Source organism: Lissotriton helveticus, chromosome 12, assembly GCF_964261635.1.
Source record: "Lissotriton helveticus chromosome 12, aLisHel1.1, whole genome shotgun sequence".
NCBI lineage: Eukaryota > Metazoa > Chordata > Amphibia > Caudata > Salamandridae > Lissotriton > Lissotriton helveticus.
In genome coordinates this window covers 509,659,076-509,678,316 of record NC_136073.1, presented here as the reverse complement: position 1 = coordinate 509,678,316, position 19,241 = coordinate 509,659,076, and the positions used below count along the sequence as shown (strand labels likewise).

Genomic DNA, 19,241 nt, shown 5'->3' with positions numbered 1-19,241 from the left:
ACTGTCTTGTGTTATTTTGCACCAGGTAGGCATTGCATGGGTGGAGCACGGACGTTCGATGGCTTCCACCAATGTATTTTGGCATAAACCTAGATTTACAAACATGTGTGAACCAGAGTTTGCAGCAAAATGGTGCACCTACTCGACAGAGGAGTAGCAGAAGACATCTTCATTTCTCCTTGCTAGCTGAGTTTCCAGAGAAGGGGCAGAGACGGGTCGGCTTGGTGATATGGGCCTTTGGAGAGAAGAAGAAAGCAGCAAGAGTGTTATCACAATGTCTACCGATGGGTTCTGCGTTGGTGGCAAGGTCAATACCCAGCAGACACTACTGGCCTTCTGGCCCCGGGTGAAGGATGAGCTCTGCAGCCTAACAGAGACAGATTTCAGAGTTCAGGTACTCCCCTTCGCATGTGTTAAACAAACCATGAAGCTGGATGAAGATGTGAAGATGATCAGCGCAGAGGCTCGAGTGCTGTTTGCAAAAACTGCTCAGATTTTTAGCACAGAATTGACCTTATGGGCAAGGATTCACACAGAGGATGAAAAACGCAGAACCCTGCAGAGGATTGACATCACTATGGACATCACCAAGTTTGATCACGTTGACTTTCTGATCGACATAGTTCCCATAGATGAGCTCAAGCCCCCTGAATGACAGGAAGAGGTGCGTCAGGCTGTGACTCCTGTAGGACCTGCCCAGTACTACTTTACTCTGGCGCAGCAGCCTACAGCTGTCCAAGTTTAGGGGCAGCAGCAAGGACAGCAGACTACAATGACTGGAATCCCCATCCAACCTGGTCTGATCATCATTGCACCGGAGCCGCAGGTGCAGGGCATGCCAATGACCATTTCTCCTTGCTTCTTCCTCTTTCAACGCGTGATGTATTCTGCATAACGCATATAAAGGGGAAACTGCCTCTCAGGGGTGTTTTTGTGCAAAACAAATCCTGCCTATAAAGTAGGCACCCTTACAGCATGGCACATGGGTCGCTGCATTGTCGCTAGGCAGTACGCACTGTGCATCATCTCTAAGAAGAGCAGAAGTGCACCATATCTCAGTAGACATGGCACATTTCTGCTTTCTTCCTTTCACACAACACAACCCAGTAAGTTGCCTTGCCGCACCGCCTTATGTGAAATATTAGTACATCTGCCCAGAGGATTTTTGGGAGGTTCACACATTTTGTGCAATCAGTACCAGATGAAGCAAATTACATTTGTATAGTTAGGAATACAGTTCCTTACACAGGAAAGATTAACATAGAAGGTGTTTTTTCTTGTAAACAAACCCGTTAACACAGGATATTAAAGTTTCCTTTTGGATTATTGTAAGAAATGGGATCTCTGGTTGGTTAGGGCTTGCGCCAAAGCCAGGCAGAGACCACCGCTCTAGTCAGGTCAAGGGACTTATACGCCAAGATAACCCCTGCTCACCCCCTTGGTAGCTTGGCACGAACAGTCAGGCTTATCCCGGAGGCAATGTGTAAAGCGTTTGCGCAACACACACAGCAGCAACACACTAGGCACACCACAAAAAGGAACTCCACACAAGGTTATATATCAAAATAGCCTTTGTATTACCATAAAACACATTAGATCATAATCACACATATACACTGTGCCCAGTGGCACTGGGGAGTATTTACAGGGGATTATTTACACATGACAGGGCCACGTGGCCACTGTCAGAATCAGCACTTAGTAGAAATAGATGTAGAACATAGTATAATTGTAGCACAAAATAACAATTGTAGAACATCACCAGTAACCAATGGTAAAAGGTAGGAACATACTACGCAATACTAATCACTGTAGGCATAGGTCACGCAGTGGAAACATAAACTGACTAGCATAAACTATACTAGGCAAAAACAACCTCCTAATCATGAAATTCATTTAGAGGTACAGAACAGGCATAAAGGCATTACCCAAAAATCACATTAGGCAACAGGTAATTACCAACCTAAACGCCAATCACCTTGTGCAGAATCACAGAAGATACTGACCCCAGGCCAACTGGCCTTCCATGGGGCTTAAATGCCCTTTGTCCAAAATGTCAGGGCTGGGCTGCTAGTGCAGCCAACTCCAAAGGTGCGCAAAACACTGAAGCCTAAACGTGGCAGCTGCCCACTAATTGCTGGGCAGCTGGGAAGGCAACAATGTGGGCACTGGCACTCCCTGTGCCAACTGCCCTCAAAAACGAAATGCCCCCAAGGTCGCAACCGCCTGCACTCTCGCAGGGCAGCTGCTTAAATGCACAATTATTGTCTGGCACTCCTGGTGCCTCTTGGGCCCCCATTGGGGTTTTAGAAACAATATGCCCTCCTAAATAAATTAGCATAGGCACCACTGTGGCCCCGAAGCCCCTCTGGAACCTACTAATACAATGTGCCCCAAAGAAAATAAGTACTGGCACTACGGGGGCTTTAGGAGTCTACATGGGGACTCTCAAACAAATATGCCCCCAAACGTTGCTGCTGCCCACTGTCCAGCGGGGCAGCAGGACGGAGAAATGGGCACCATGTCACGGGGGACGGGCACCAAAGGTGTGCCCTGACACCCCCCCAACCACCTCTCACGGAGCCCCACTCACCGGTCTCCTTTCTTCTTGGGGCCAGCACAGTGGAGCTTCTCCTATGCTGGGGTGGCCTTGTGGTAGCTCGTCTTCCTCTGTGGTGGGGGCAGGCAACGGCAATGTGCCTCAGGCCCCCTCCGCCTCTGTTGTCAGACTGCTGACGTCCTTGCAGCATGTGCAGGAGAGCGGGGTAGTCTCCCGTCTGCTTCCTGCTTTTTACCGACACCAGCAGCAACACGCACGGGGCTTTCCCTTCTACATGGGAGCCCCGCTGCAGCTTCCGTCGATGTGGACGCACATTCAGCCCACCGTCAGGCTGCTCCTACTCCACTTCCTGGTCGCCGCGGGCAGAGCAGCGCCGTCAGGGTCCAAATGCTTGGCAGCTGCAGGCGGCAACACGTGGTAGGCTCCTGTCTTTCGCACACAACGTCCCAGGCGGGGTGGGCACCCGCTAGTGATATAGACAGCGACACACGGTCCCTGGTGGGGTGGGCACCCGCTAGGGACACAAAAACGGCAAATCAGCGGGGTGGCCACCCGCGCCGAAATCAGCAGCTTGCGGGGTAGGCACCCGCTCCCTATTAAGAATGAAAAGTCGTCATTTGTGGCAGGCAATGTGGGGTGGGCACCCGCGTCGCAAATAAGTCCAAAGAAAGTCTGTCAGAATGAAGGAGGGGCAAAGGCTGGGCCTAGGGGCCAGCTCACAGGACCCTCCAGCAGGGAGTCAGTCCCCAGTGGCGGTTCCTCCTGGCACCCAGCAGCAGCAGCAGGCCCCCCTCACGTCAGGAACAAGAGAACGTTTTACATGGGGTCACAGCCCCTTCTTATACACCAATTTCCTTTGTCTCAAGGGTGCAGGGCAAGGGGAAAACCAGTTACAACTGGTTCTGAAGCCCTTTGTTGTGCTCAGCCCCTCTCCCTATTCACAGGACAGGCTAGGGACATCAGACGCACCACAGGGGGAGGAGCCAGCATTGTGGAGGGAAGGCACAGCCCTATTCAGGTCCCAGGTGCAACTCTTCCCTTCCATCTACATGCAGATCTCCCCATTCACCACCGGGCAGACCGATCCTGACTCCTGGAGCCAGGGACACAAGCCAGCTCCTGTCAATCACAAGCCAGACAGTCAATTCACATTTACTGCACACAGAAATGCCACCTTCTAAAAGTGGTACTTCTACACTAGTCACATTAAATCTGCGCACCGTCGAGCAGCATTTAATCTCACGAGTTCGCACATACCAAACTCGCCCCTGCACTCCTCTCACATCAGGAACTACCATGGACATTCATCTCCCCAATGCATTCCTATGGGAGGGCAGGCCAATCTCACTACACGCACTAAGACTGCACACGCACTTTACACTGGGACACAGTGTTAAAGTGCGCAGAAGCCTAAAACAACTAACACCAGGTCACATTAAAAAGCAAAAAGTTTTAGGGGTGAACCTGCCAAAAGGGCCAAGTCCAACAATCATCTTTGTCCATGCTACTTAAAATACCTGTACGACCACTTCATTATTTCACAGAATATTCATTAAGACATACATTTTCCCTGCAGCACATTTGTATGATTGGATCTCTGCATCAAGCACTAAAAGGGCAATGAATGTTATTTTAATCCTATCTAGAGGTTGTTGCTGGTGTTTATTTTTTTACATATTTTAATGAATAGTGTTTCTTTCCCGTTGTAGAATGTCATCTATAGAATAGTTTATTCATCATTGAATAAATGCCTTGAACTGCTATTTTCTTCAGTTTATTAACTGCAGACCTTGAGTGAGCTGGAAATAAACAGTATCATTAGATCATTTTCCTCTTCACATTACCGCCTGAAAATATTATTATTCAAACATTGGAGCATCCATTGTTGTCCTACATAAACTCTAATTAGGCAGATTCTTTTACCGTAATGAGAGAAATAGATCCAATGAAAACGCAATCCCATGTATATTGGTAACAGACAGGCTTTGGCGATAATCTTTATAACATAGAAGCAGTATAGTATTTCATATTGCTCCCAAAATAAGTATATCAAAGAATTCTTACAATTTTGGAATGCTACTGCACTCAATAAAAAGGCAGTCTCTTTCATAAGAAAACGCTTAAAGGAAGTTTTCATGTGAAAAGATGAAAATGTCAACCGTCTCCCTCTGAGTATACGATATATAGGTCAAAAACCTGTGTGAACTTCAACACTAACTTGCTGTGCAGATGCAGTGTTAGCTCATCCGAGCTGAGTGACAAAAATGTCATTGTACCGTACAGTGGGCGACCCTTTGTTTGACTACTGTACCTCTCCAAACTAAGCAAGTTATCTAGCAAAGGATAGTCGATTCCCCATGTGAGGGCCTGACATTTTCTCCAATGGCCCCAGTCACACTGCGAATTGTCTTTCCATGTGCTCTGTTCTGACCCGCTTGAGGGCATGAACCTAACTCTGATCTATACGAAGGCCTTTGCAGATCTAATTTAACGAGACATATTTTCTCTGGCTTTCCTATCAAAGCAATTCCTGCAGCTTAGTCAAACCTGCCACTGCGTCCCTCCCTGGCCGAGCAACCCATCCTGAAATACTTGCATATGTAATTAAGTGGCTATTCAGGCCTCCTGTCACTTCAACACAGCACTGGGCTCTGAGAGCTGCATGGGAACGCTTTGTTTAACTGCCACTGAAAAGCGCCTCTCAAAGCTTCTGTTTTCACAAAGAGGCCTGGTTCTATTCACCGTCAGTATAGTATCCTCCCTTTCATGTCTGCCTTATTTCTTTGAGGATCTCTGCGTTGGTGCTCTCCAGCATATCTCACAAAAGCTCTGTTTTGCAGGTTTTTCAGAATACTGCCACTTGCAGAATGTTTTAAATCCCACACACATTAAAGCGTATTATTATTATCCAAAACCTGAAGGTTGTGCTTTAAAGCGATCGTTCTTAATTCTTTTTATTCTGAAATAATATTCTTGTAAATCAGCTTCCCGGTCTCGAAATCTCATTTCTGAAGCTTTAGGAGAGAAAAAATAGGCAGACGAGTTGTGTGGATAGACTGCCAGGCAGACAAGTAGGCGGGGTGGCAGGTAGACAAGCAGGCAAACAAACAGTCAGAAAGGTAGACACATATGGACAGACAGAATAGGTAAGACAAACACATCAACATTTTTATGGTTAGGAAATAGAGAACATCACAGAGACATGTAGGCATACATAGAGCTGAATCAAAACAGACCACTTACAAACATAGAAATAGAGAGAGTGGAAGGCAAGGGGGCAAAACAGGAGACACATAGATAAATCCACAATGAGAAATGCAGGCTTTGAAAAAGAGAAAGAGGCAGATATTGATTCAGGTCATTCAGGCCCCGGAGAGTGTCCAGTCAGCCTGCCAGGTCATAGGAGAACATGACTTTCACTTCCATGGCAGAAGCACTGCATGAAGTCTTTAGAAATCCCCACCTATCTAGAGGAAATCTCTTGCATCTACTCCATTGGCAGATGAACTTTGGCCATAGTTCAATGCACAGTCGCTCACCATGATTTCTGGCCTGGTTGGCATTTCATTCTGCTTTTTATCAACCAACTTGCATAGCAGGACTTTGTTCCCAAAAGCAAAATATTGATGACCCTTATGTGCAGAGAGTTTCCTCTCTGCATGTCAGGCCATTGTTTGTTTTCCTTGCCCTGACCCTTAATGCTGAACCTGGTAAGAAACCAGGTGCAGACCTATGCCTGTGTCTTCTTGCAGTTCTAAGGGTGATGGACTCCCAGGTCAAGGGTTTTCAATGGTGGAGATAGCTGAACAATTACCATTAGTAATCCAGTGGCTCCCCAAATCTAACAGACTCACAGGAACTGAGAGTTGAGTCGAGTAGAAGTCTATTCTGTTTATGACAGAACTCTCTCTCCGAAATTCAAAATGAAACCTTCAGTCTGTCACAGAGGCATTTAGAGGGTAAGACAGATAGATAGATCAATAAAGAAGAAAACAGGCATTTGAAAAGTAAGAGAAACAGAAATATGAAGAAACATAAACAGGTAAAATTGAATAAATATATGTGTTTCTGTTGCAACAGGAACATCCTCTTCATGGTGTACAGTCGTAGCCCAGCCCTGCGTAACAGACTGCAAGCACTTTTTAACATGGCTTTCAGATTTTGGCCCCAGTCTCATGATAATCTACCATTCACAACCTAAAGATATATGAACAGTAATGGTCCTGCCCGGGACATAGAGGGACGCAGAAAGTGGACTGTCTGTAAGAACAAAAGTAGCCCAGTAATGGGTTAAACACATATAGCATGGCGGTGACAGCATACTGTGTTTTACAGTCATTTCAATATGACTAGACCTTCGTTACCTGTGTAATCGTAATGGGGCACTACTGGCCCATTGACTAAATGTTCTGCTGCTATAGGTGAATCCGGAGACCTAGTACTGAGATCCTGTGCTCTTGTATGTGTGCATGTATGCTAGTGATGACTGGTATGCATTGCATGAGTGCCTGAGGTTCTATTTTGGAACCCACTGGCCAGGGCTTGGACAAAAGATAAAGGTAGGGTTGCTTGCCCAGGCAGTGAATGTCTATTTCTGTCATTCCTTACATTGGAGGGATAGAATCCAGACAGTGAAGTGGGAAAAGTGGTCACAGACTTCTCCTTAGAAACTCAATTACATTCTTTTCAATACATACAGTTGCTAATTAGTCTTCCTGAGACTACCATTTGGTGGATGGCCGGGGTGAGGGGTGGGGCTACATTTCTGTCTCAGGGTGTGAAGGGTCCTTTAGAAGGGGAGCAGCCCTTTGTCTTTCTTCGTAGGGGCTATCACTTGTGACTTTTGTTTGCCGACTGCTCACACTTCTTTTTGCCTCAGATGTAGGTACTCCGACCTGGAGATAATCCTGCTGTGAAGAATATCACTCGAGAAAAATGCTGAGGCTGGAGGACAGCTTGAGAAAGACACAAGCAAATTGAACTGACCTAAACTGGTTCTGCAAAGACACACACAGAATTCACATCCCCATTCTGCTAATCCTGTATAAAAGTTGGAGCTCACTGCAAAACCAGGGTGGGTGTATGCCTGACAGCCAGTTTCCCAGAGATGAGGGATAGCACCTGCATTCTTATCTGTAGGAAGAACTGTCTGACTTGTCGTAGGAACCACAGGAGTCCGCCATGTCTGAAAGAAGGAAAAGTGGCTAGTACGCCCTGGAAGAGAAGCATTCAAAAGAAGGCTATAAGCATTTGATCCAGGTTCAAGGGTCTATCCACCAGAGACTGGCTAACTCGGTGATCATAGTTGTGAATCAGTCTCCGAGATCCTTGAAAGGACCACAGAACTTCTAAATTGTGCCCAAGCAGCCCCCTGTATCATCCCCATAGTCACTGTAGTGTGACTTGACAAAGTGCAACAATCAGCATTTGCTCTGTAGCACCTGCTTCATGCCTACAAACCCAGACATCATGATAACAACACTTCTAAGTCTGTTCTGTGCAATCCAAGCCTCCATGAAAGTGAGGACTGCATGCCTTTGGTGCCCAACCAGAGTACTCCCTAATGAGTGGGTAGCCTGAGCCACTGCCTTGAGGTTCTCTCCCAAGTAGACCCCAGTCCATAGACAGTGTACTCATTAGAGGCTTAATGGCCGCCATGCCTCTGAGGCAAGTTAGCACAGAGAGATCACTAGAGCACGTAAAAGGTTAAATCGCTGCACTGGCTTCCCGTTCAGCAGTGTGTTGATTTCAAGGCACTGTGTCTGGTTCACAAATCACTTTATGGGGGTGTTGCTGAGGAGGTTTCTAAATTGTTTGCACCTCATACCCCCTCACGTGCCCTCAGATCCGCCAACCTGAGAGACAACTTATGTTCTTCAAAACCTTAACAATTGATGACATGCCAATCCAGGCCTTGTCCTGTAGCGCGGTACATTACATAAGTCATCCTTATTCATTGATCCTGATAACCCAATGCATTTCGGGCCTATGTCTGGCCCTTCTTCAGGGGTACTCTACAATTTAAAAACATTGTTGTCAAAACGTGCATTTGAATCAATACAACACATTAATATCCACCCTGGACTCTCCGTTTTTTTCTATGTGAATTAACGTTTTTCCTGCTAAAAGTAACCCTAGAGCTACCCCTAAGTTGATACCCAGAATCACTCTATCAACCTCCCACCATTCAAACCTTTCCATCCCCATACATTTTCGTGTCACCCCTTCATGAACAAAATATTGCCCAACAAAGTTTCCCAAACCTTTACCTTCAAAATCCACTGCCATAACCACCTTACGATAACATTACAAACATCCACGTACTCCGTGCTTGCCTCGACCTGTGCTTTTAACACCTGTGTTCAGTGTTTACTCTCCTCCTTTCCGTGACGTCCTCTTTTAACCCTATAACACCCTCATCCATACTACATTAAGCAGTCACCTTTCCTAGCATAAGCTTTAACACTCATGTACGGATCCTTTAAAAGTACCCACCTCATTTCTAAATAGTGGCCTCACCTTCATCTTTCCCTGGTTCACCTGATTGTAAACAAAATGGCGCCACCCTTCTAATTCGTCGAACCTGATGTTTGCCAAAAACCAAATCTACTACAAGTCCCAGATTCCACTGCATGTGCCCACGTGAAATGTGACGATATTTTATCTGAACAACTGACTAATTAACATTTCCTCCCCCACTCGGCATTAAATCTAAATTGTTGTCTTTCATGTGACAAAAGGATTAAGGATGAAAACGTGTAAGTTGGATGAAGCTGGAATAAATATGATGAAAATGGATCAGTTTGGCATCAGAGTTATGCTTAATTAATGCTGTGCGTCTCGTGGGGTGACACTTCGTCCCATTCTTGGTACATGAGTAATACGGCAGGCAGTCCTTGATCTGGTTTTGTGCAGCTGTGCCGGCAGAGAGCAGGGCAACTGCGTCAAACTCATTATCAGCCCCTTAGTTTTTACTGTATGGTGTTTGGACATAATATTGAATACAAAATATTGTGTGACATAAATATTGTGTCCAGGATATAGTGGTGCCAAAAAAACTGACGACAGAAATAGCGAAGGCAAGAATTTCATTTTAAGTGTTCTTTTTTATATTGTTGTCCTAAATATCATTTATCAAAATATCCCTGTTATAAATATTGATTTATGGGTTAATTTATATGTGTTTTTAATACGTTTTATCATATTTGTATGTTACTTTTTGTGTTTATGCACTTAGTAATTGTTTTGAATTATTTACATTAATAAACATTTTGATTAGGTTTTTCATTATTTTATATGTATTTGAGTTATAGGAGCAGGATGTTGGGTTTTAACATTTGAATGCTATTCGTTTTTTATGGTATATTTGTGTGTGTATAATAGAATAATTCTTGTTTTCATACATATTTATTAAATGTTCATTTAAAATTATTAATAGTTATTACTACTTATAATTAATAATAGGTTGTATTATTTTTTAATACGAATTTGTAATTTAAAACAATGAATAAAGTGATTCTGTAATGAAATAAATATATTATAACAATTATTTGTATTGAAAATAGTTAACTTAAAAAAATATTTTTTATGATGGATTAATACGTTTTATATGTTGGATTGTTATTTTGCGCATATAAAATAATATGTATTAATAACCTATAGTAATATTGAATTTGTTATGCATGAATTTACATATATAATAAATACTATTTTGATAATAATTAGTAATAATTGCTTATCATTGTTGCAAATGTATATCATTTACATACATTTTAAATTTTGTATTCAATTTATAAATATATATGTTGTATTGCACAATGTACATTTTAAGGAACGTTGAGTATTTTTTAGTATTGTTTTATTTTTAAGTACCCTTTTGTTTACTTTAAATATACGTTTCTTGAGGGAAAAAGTGTAATAATGTTCATCGTTTTACTGATAAACAACTTCTATTAAATGGAATAGACTGGAGAGGGAATATTAAATGTAACCCCTTAAGTGTCCAGCACATTCCCTGAAATTATGTGGATTGTAGTGGGAATATTGAATGTAACCCCTTTAGTGTCTAACACCATGACTGACGTGGTAGATGTTGGAATGGGAATAGTAAATGTTAACCGACACCTTTCCCAAAACGATATAGATTTGATTGGGATAGTACATCTACCCCTTTACTGTCCAACACTTTCCCTGAAATTATTTAAATTGGAGTGATAATGGTAAATGTTACCCCTTTAATGTACAACACCTTCCCTAAAATGGTAGCGATTGGAGTCGGAATGGTCAATTTAAACCCTTGAATGAGCAATATTTTCCCTGAAATTATGTAGATTGGAGTGGGAATAGTAAATGTAAACCCTTTAGGGTAACGCTTTTTCACAGCAGTATAGACTGTGGTGGGAATAATAAATGTAACCCTTAATCATCCAACACCTTTCCCACAATATTATACATTGGAGTGGGAACAGTAAAGGTAACCCCTGTAGTGTAGACAGTGTACTTTGAAGTTAGCATTTCATTTTTCACATACTTGGTTATAATTTATACTTTTTATAGGTACATAATAAACTTAGTTTTTTAAAATATATTACGTATTAATATGTGCATATTTTTACATATAAGAAAAGCATTTGCATTTTTATTTTTAAATAAAATGTTAGTAATGTGTCTATAAAATATGTATATAATATATCGATATATTAATAATATTTGATGTATTGCTTTTATGGTCTTTGACCAGATAAAGTTTGTTATGAATAACTATGGGCGGAATTTGCGGATCTGCGGTCCACGAAATCGCAAAAAAATCTGCGAATTTGCGGATTTTCCAGCAAACTCGCTGATTTTTTCGCGATTTGCACTGGAGTACTTTCTACTGGCTAATCCAGTAAGTGCTACCTCGTTGGGTAAATGTATAGTGCTTTTCCTACACTGCAGCTACGTAAAGGGCCAGATGATTTTTCTCCACTGACCATGTGTGCCTGTAACTTTGCCACTGCACCAAAAGGCGCCGAGGTCCCTTGAGTGAGCTGTCCATCATAGTTGGGAAAGGGTAAGAAGACGTTTGATACCGCTAGTGTGTGGTGCGGGGCCAAACGGGCAGGGCTTCTATGCGTGTCAACATGCCTCTTGTGTATAAAGGGTCAGAGAGAGAGCAGGGCAACAGGTGAGGAGAAAGCAGCCTCCTGGTCACAGGAACTACACGGGGATTGCGCACGAGAAACTCATGGATTCAAAGACCTCCCTCGAGCATTACGGCTAATTTTCGACTGCAGATATGGGGTTAAAGCACACTTGCCCAATCTCAACCGTGCTCACTAATGTTTTGGGCTGATTAAAAGTTACTGAATTTGAGCTTCAACTCGGGCACCTGCTTTATTTATATCTGTAAGTGCTTCCTGTTGAGGTTTAATTTTTGTGACAGGAGCTTCTTGCCAGAATGAATTCTGCCCTGCATAGTTATCCACGAAGATGCCACCGTTTTGTCATGTGCAATACCTCTACTCAACTGGAGTACTTTCTACTGGCTAATCAGTAAGTGCTACCTCGTTAGGTTAATGTATAGTGCTTTTCCTACACTGCAGCTGTGTAAAGGGCCAGAAGATTTGCCTCCTGTGACTGTGTGTGCCTGTAACTTTGGTCCCTTGAGTGAGCTGGCCATCAAAAAAAAAAAAATACACCCGCGAGTGAATTTGCGAATTTTGCGGCAATTTCGCGAGATTCGCGGATCGTGAAATTGCCGAAAATACGCACATTTCGCAAGCGGAACGGATTTTTGGCCCATGCTTAGTTATGAACTGAACTGAGCTATATAAATAGTGTTTTATAGTTTTCTTTTTTTAACATTTACTTCGTTTCTTTGTACATTAACACAGTTGTTTCAGATACATGTTTTTTTTAAAGTTATACAGTTTTTAAGGACAATTTAAATATTACTATTGTTTAATAGTATTATTTGTTTTAGACTCTACATCAGTGGTTTCCTTCTTTTTTGACATGTTTAAAATTTGTAATACATTTTGTAAACATTTTATAAACTTTTAATATTTAACCCCTTGTATGCTGCGCACATTTTCGTGTTGTGCGGGCGATTTGATAGTGGGTGGGATTTGGGCGGCCCCCGGCCGTCCTCCGCAAAGGCCCACCGAGACGTCGGACGGCCGGGTGCCGTCCGAAGTATGCAAGGGGTTAATGCCCATTGCTTTCTACAGGAAAATTGTATTTTTTTTTATTTAGTCGCTATTTTCGTCCGCTTTCTCATATTTTGTACTCTATGGGGTATATTCACAAGAACGTTTGATAACTACCAGAAGAGTAGCGTAACACAACTGTCATCATCGCAGCCTATCGCAGGAAAGTGACCCTGTGTCATAGTGGAATTCACAACGCTGCTGTAGCATGCGATAGACACCAGATATCGCATCAAATGTCAGTGTGAAAATCAACGCCACACCACAACAATGTGATAGGGGAACGCAAAAAAAATGCGATGAGGCCAACCGCGGTATAAAAAGTAGCCAAAAGCATCCACAGGGCTGCAAATCCCATGCATCTGGCAGGATAATGAACCATAAAAACTGCAGAAAAAACACACCAGAAACAAGCCAAAACACGTAGCAACATGGATGCACCCTAACATAGAGCAGAGGCCAACTCGAACCCCAAAACCCCCACAGACTACCAGCAAGGAACAACAGGGTCAGGGAAGGCCAAGGAGAAGAGGAAAACAGGGTGCAGACCGCAGGAAAACAAGACCAGTGTCACAGAGGTGACAGAACACTACCAGCAACTGACCCACTAACAGATCACCTGGATTGCAGTCTGAGTGCCGAGGAGGCCAATTGAGGAGGCCAATAGGCGCCGGCGTGATGTAACAACCTAAGCCAGGCACCAACTCGCTGCCACTGGAGGAGCTGGAGGAATCCCAGGACACAGTCATCAGTGTGGAGATGGTGTAAGGAGTAGGGAGTACGAACACAGCTCGAGAAGACCTGACACAACCTCAATAGCCAGTGCAACGAACAGGGACTGGGGAGATGGGGGGGATGGGCACAATGACATACATGCACAACAAGGTGTAGCACACTGCACACCCACAATCACCCAGGATCATGTTCCAGATACCCTTTGCAAACTGCAGCACACACACATAGCAAGAACAGCACACCCACATTGATGATATTTTGGTACAATGCGCATAGCCGACACTTGCAGAACAGAGGACACAACTGGCTCCGCACATGCACGGAAACATGCCCATGTTAATATACCAATCATAAAAGCACATGTGATGAAAACAAATATGTCGGCAGGTGATCAGTGTGGCCTGGCTGCACAGGGTCAGGACTGAAGGGTTCGTGGTCCAGCAGGCAAGGGTACAGCAGGTGCACAGGATCGCAGGCAACTCCACTAACAAGCACAGCGTTGGCCTCGTAGCAGGGTAGGAGGCACCGCCCTGGCAGACATTGGGCTTTCTGGCAGAGGACCATGCCCAGGGCTACGTGCTTTTTATTGACACCACTACGCAGGCCTGGTGTACGCCGGGCCATCCCACTCTGCTCACGCTTACGGGGGTGTGGGGGCATAACAAGCAACATTTTCGCGAGGACCCCCACTGGCTGGGGTGACATCGTTGCGGTCACTATCCACTACACTCCACACACCAGAGGTGTATGTCGCCGTGGATATGGCTGTGTTCTGCATACTGCAGTCTCTCCAGCACATTGCCGCCACTTTTGGCATTGTGTACTTTCCCAATCATGGTTCTACTGCATCCTTCACACATGCCTGGTTGCCACCTCTCTCAACATTTGGCTATTGTTTGGCTGAGGTGCCATGCCATTGACTGGTCATGTTCACGACTTGCACAGGTTACCATTGTAAGTTGTTCTGTTGTGTCTGATGGGTGGGCATGTTGTTGTGCATGTTGGTTATAATTTTGTGAAGTGTGCATTGCCAGAGTTGTGGATTGCATGGTTGTGGAGTTGAGGTGAGTGGGGTGTTAATTTGGAACTTGCCAAGGGGCTGTGCATTTTCATTTAGTGCCATTCTGGGATGGCCGGTTGCTGAAGGTCTGTCGGAGTGTGAAGGGATCATGCACACTGGCTGTGTATTTGGAGGCGACATTGGCGAAGGTCCCACGGTGTTCTGATGTTGCCTGCACGTTGATGTGCGATGTGTGCCTCCTGTTGTGGTGATTGTGTGCTGTGTCACCAGAGGGCACTGTTGCAATGTGTGTGCAGTGGATTGCCCCCAACACGTGCGTGAATCCAGCTATGGCATATGGTCCTTGCTTGGTCTCCAGCGGTTCCTGCGTATTGTGTTGGAAATATGGGGACTGGTGTGCCAGGGTGATGGTGATGTCCAGAATAGGTGTGGAGGACATAGATGTGGCTGACTGTGAGACTCCGCCAACTCTGGCAGTTGTTTATTTAGGGTATGCCAGGGGCCAACAGGTGCAGCACAGCCAGCAGCTCGGTGTGGGGATGGATGTTGATTGTCTGCTGTATTGGTGCCATTTGCCTGTTAGGCGATGATGGTCAGGATGCGTAGGATGGTTGTCCCTTTCAGCCTTTAGTGGACAGTAACATTGTCAGATGTTGGGCCTGTGATGCAGGTGTATTTCCTGGGGGGCCACTGTCTTTGTCTGCGCTGCCTCTGTAGTGGTCCGAGGGGGGGTGTGTGTGCCAGGTGGGTGTTTTGGCCCTCTTGGGTGTCCAGGCTGCATGATGAGCGGCTCCATGGCTTCTGTTGCCCTTCCGATTACGCCCTGGGATGAGCTCCCTTATGGGGTGCAGGCTGCTGTCTGACTTTACACCAGGTCAGAGCAGGTGTTAATTTCCTGCAGCTAACACGCCTTATCGTGTGTTTTGTGTTCTTATCACAGATCTGGCTGATTGTTGTGACTGTTGATGTGTCGTGTTTTCGCAGCTTTTTGCATGGTAACTCCTACTCTGCATCTCATTAGCGATAGTTGCAGAGGTCCTCTAGGGCAATGTTTCTTACGGCTGCTATCGTGGGTTAACTGGTGCTGTGAGCTGTTAACACCAGCTTGTGAATTGGGAGGTACATTTATAACAACTTTGGCTGCAAATAAAGTGCTGTTAATTCAGCAATAGCTCCTTGTGAATATGCCCCTACTTGTCTCAATTTTGGTTTATTTTCCAAAAAGAAAGTCATGGAGAGATGCTGCCATTTGTTGTGACATGTAAGAAATTTTTAAAGATTGCCCTTGTGTTTTTCTAGTACATTGCAGTCATAGTGCTGTTTTGTGTTTTTTGCTAAGTTCAATAATACATTTTGAGTTTTAGTTGATTATATGTTTCTGTTATGTACAGGATATATTTATTAGTGAGATATCACTGTTATATATTGTATTTTGTTATATCATGTGCATTGTATAACGTAATTGTTATGTTTATTCTATATATGAACATACTGTTTTTTGTCAGAGGGTATTGTTTCTGTTCTTTAGATTTATACATTTTATGGTATTGTATGGACATTTGGACTCTCTGTTTCTTTTTTATAAAGGAATCCATTGTGGTTAATAGCAAACCAATATTTTTTATTTTGATTTCCTTTAGATTTTTTGGTTTACCTGGAGCATTTCATCTTTTACTCATTTTTAAAAGTTTTTTATGGTTACTTAAGAATTTGGATTTGCTTTGATGGATTTGTAGTGGACCTGTCCCATTTTAGCATTTTTTGAGGGTTTCCCCTTGTTGGTGAATTATATATTTGACTATATTGCTACAGAGCAAGATCTGCAGCAAATTGTTAGTTATGTTTAAGATATTTATTGTTTGATGGGAAAAAATACATTATTGTATACATTTGTTTGTGATGTGATTATTGTGGATAATATTAAATTCTACCTGTTTTTGTAATTGATTTATCTTATATTCTTTATTTTATACATTTTGGTAGTTGGTGACTTTTTCATGTTTAATTTATTAATATACATAATAACTTTGAGCATGAGTTGCATTTTTTATTTGTGTTCTTTTCTAACTACTATATAATAAAAATAATGTATTTACTAGTTAGTTAAAAACATGTAATTGTTGCTAGTTTGGGGTTTTGCATTGGTTTATGGTATTTTTGTGTTATTTTTGTAAAACTTAATTATTGAGAGTTTAAATTATCCAGCATCATAAAAACAGTACAAAGATAACAGAATCCCAGTACAGTACAATCTTCGAGAATAACAGTACAATGTAGTCTCAACAGTTTCCACATATAGCAAATAATCGTACTGGAAAAATATTTGTGAAAGAAACAGTACCGTCCTCTCCAGAAAATAATATATTAACAGCAGATATCTGCATCAATACTCATTACAGCGCATTCAGAGCGGATTGAAGATTCTCAACAAGCAAACCATAACAATAAAACTCTACAAACTAACCCTCCCGCCCCCCCTCCTGAGTCACATATGTATAAATTGTCCATCCCTGTCATGTGTCACTTCATCTGACAACCTTTAACGTCAGGTTGATCACCCTGTTCTCAACGTGAGAGTGTCTTATTGCTGTACCTCAACTTTGGCTCCAACTTGGGCAATTTGTGTTCACTCTGACCCTTGCGTGACAGGGGCCTCCCCCATTGGGACCTCCGAAATCAAGATATACCAGGCTCTGGCCTCCTCTTCTAACTGTTCATCCCTCCTGACTCTCTTCATTCAGATTAATTCCGCTGTCGTCCATTCCTTTAGATCTTTGGCCCAATTTCCCACCCTGGGGGCTGGGAGCTCATCCAGTGAATTGCTATTCTTCTCTTGGCCAAAACTAACCCTAGTTGGAGAAATATACACGTAAGCTTCTTCCCCTTGGGGCTGGGGAGAAGACCCAAAAATATCTCCCTAACGGACTGGGGCATCGTCCTTCCATTTACTTGTCGTAACCACTCCAGTATTGCGTCCCCAAAAAATTGCAGCCTCTGGGATTCCCATAGCATATATAAGAATAGGGCCTCATTATATCCGCATCGGGGGCAACAGGAAGAACGATCTGGATATATTTTATGAAGCACCCGCGGGGTCAAATAGGTTTGGTGAACAATATTAAATTGGGTGAGTTTAAATCTAGTATTGGGGCTGATTTGTTTAACCCCTTTGTGCACCCTTTTCCATTCGGAATCTGTTAGGGGTTCATCTAATACTGCATACCACTTGGCTTGGATCAGAAGCAGGCATGTATTTAGATCCCCTCTCTGTGCCCTATGAATATGAGAGACCAATCTACAGTCTCCGGCCAAAAGTCACAAAAGCCTGAAGCGTGGTGGCTATAGGCGGCTCCTCTTGGAACATCAGCCATATCCCCTGTGCTACTGCCGAAATATTTGCATACTGACCTCTGCCCAAGTCAAATGCAGATTCTCCAATCCAAGGGTCTAGAACCTTGGAAATGGTCCTTGGGATGTTGGGACTATTTTTCCCACAATGCACCTGGCCAAATCCTTATAAGCCCACTGGACACACTCCAGATGGGTTCTTCTTGTTTGAGATGACACAGGCAGAGCTCATTTAACCTGTTACTGTCAGGGAGTCCACTCCTTCCACTTTTGAAGCAAGGTAAAGTCGTTAAGGCTATAGTTCCAAGTGTGCTGCAGGTGCAGTCATCCTGAATGTAATCCTTTGTGTGCAGGCCAGGGTTCCAACAGGGCAGCCCTACTTCTTCTGTAGTGTTAGGCAGGGAACTCTTTCACCTTTTGCTTTCAGGGAGTCCTTATGTAATAATATTTAAGCAAGTCAAATTCCTTAGGGTTGTAGTTCCAAAGTGTGCAGCGGGTGCAGTGCTTATGAGTGCAGTCCTCTTGGGGTGCAGACCAGGGGTTCCAGCAGGACAGTCCTTCTTCTCTTGATTATTCCAGGCAGGGATCTGAGCTGTTGTGCAGCTCTCCCATATTTATCCATTGTTCCTGACAAATGGGGTACACGTTGACACCCAGAAGTATGACAACTTCCTACAAAGTGTGCATATTCTTGACCCAGAAAGCACCAGTCTTCCAAAATTCTAAACGGAGAAACTCTCTCCTGGAGGTTAAGGTCTGGCTAAGCCATCCCTCTGGTGTGGCTAAGGTTCCCTAACACGCCCCTTCCTGTCCCTTCACTAATCTAATTACTTGGGCTCGTGTCTGGCTGGGGGTGCACAATGTGGGGGTGTGCATGTGTTGCCTAAATTGTCATTCCCTCTTTGAAGTATCCTAAAAAAGGAGGGTTCCCCTGCAGTAGCATAACTTGCCAAGAGCAGGGATAATTGTAATAATATTCCAAAAGAAATCTTAAGCAAGTAAATATGCAGACAAAGTGTGGGCACAAAACACAACAATAACAACTAGATTCATTGGTCAGACAAATTACAAGCAGAGAACACAACACTACTAATCTTGTGTATTATTCAGGACAAAAGTAGAAAAATATATTTAATTAATCAAAAATGATAGAGGTTTATATATCTACTCTAAAAATAGTAAGAATGTTTATCAGACATACTCACACTCATACATTCTAACAGCATGTACTCGCCATGCTTAATGTCAATGTGTATTGTAGGGGTACAATAAGTATTTAGATTAGATGAATACTGAATTGGGCACAATGTTCACAATTGTCAATGGTGCCAATTCGTGGAAATGTGATGACCATGAGCCATAATGCTGAAGGTCTCATGGTCTTTTT

At 43.5% G+C, this 19,241-nt stretch overlaps 1 pseudogene; it reads left to right on the top strand.

Moving 5' to 3' along the window:
• The first annotated feature begins 274 nt into the window (after nt 1-274).
• On the top strand, nt 275-895 carry LOC144798052 (nuclear transcription factor Y subunit gamma pseudogene; annotated as a pseudogene).
• Nucleotides 896-19,241: the final 18,346 nt, after the last annotated feature.